The sequence below is a fragment of the Octodon degus genome, unplaced genomic scaffold, assembly GCF_000260255.1.
Source record: "Octodon degus isolate 3935 unplaced genomic scaffold, OctDeg1.0 scaffold00449, whole genome shotgun sequence".
Lineage (NCBI taxonomy): Eukaryota > Metazoa > Chordata > Mammalia > Rodentia > Octodontidae > Octodon > Octodon degus.
The window spans coordinates 96,174-97,398 of NW_004525025.1; positions in this window are offsets into that span (position 1 = coordinate 96,174).

Genomic DNA, 1,225 nt, shown 5'->3' on the forward strand with positions numbered 1-1,225 from the left:
AAAGATCTCTTAAAAACAACTAGAATGCAGGAAAAAGTAATTCATCACCTGCAAGATGATGCAAAGATGAACAACGTGAGATTAATAGGCATCAATGAGAAAGAAGAAGTTAATACAAATAATATAAAAAGAATATGGGCAGAAGTAATAGCAGAAAACTTCCCAAATATGGGGAATAAATTTGACATTCAGGAAACTGAAGCAGACAAAACTTCAAAGAACATCAACACAATTAAAACACAATGAGGCATGTAATAGTCAAGATCCCAGAAATCCAGCACAAGAATAATATACTGAAAGCTTCTAGAGAGAAGAAACAGATCATATTTAAAGGAAAACTCATCAGAATAATGGCAGACATCTCTTCATAAACCACGAAAGCAAGAAGAGCATGGAGCAGCATATTTCAAGTCCTCTATGAAAACAAATTCCAGCCCAGACTACTATACCCTGCAAAACTCTCTTTCAAGTTTGAGGGAGAAGTGAAACACTTTCATGACAAAGAACAGCTAAAGAATTTCGTGGTGACAAAGCCAACCCTACACAGGCTACTGAAAGATATTCTAGAGAAGGACCAAAATAATCAGAACTCCATGAATGAGATCAGAAACAACCAACTAAATAGGGCAAGCAATTAAAGACAGGAGAAAAAAGAGTAAACAAGAAGAGGTAAATAATTGTCAATCATAAGTGAATACATCTCAATTCTAACCATCAATGTAAATGGACTCAATTCACCACATAAAAGACATAGACTGGTACAGTGGATTAGGAAACACAATCCAACAAAATGCTGTAAAAAAGAAACACACTTAACTCATAAAGAAATTCACAGGCTAAAAGTCAAAAGATGGAAAGCTACTACATGCCCCAGCACCTCAAAAAAGCAGGCATGGAAATTCTATTCTCAGACATTCTAAAGTTCCAACCAAGAATGATCAAACAAAACAAAGAATGTCACTATACACTGGTTAAGAGAAAAATTCAAGCGGAAGAGGTAACGCTCATAAAGGTGTATGCACCAAGCACTGGAGCACCCAACTGCATAAGACAAATCTTCAAGACATGAAAGATCTACTCTCCAATACCACATTGTAAGCAGGAGTCCTTAATATTCTCTTATCCCAAAAAGATAGGACAAGCAGATAAAAAATTAGAAAAGAAATAGCAGAACTGAACTAGAGCTTGGAATAAATGGGCTTAGTGGACAAATACAGAGTGCTTC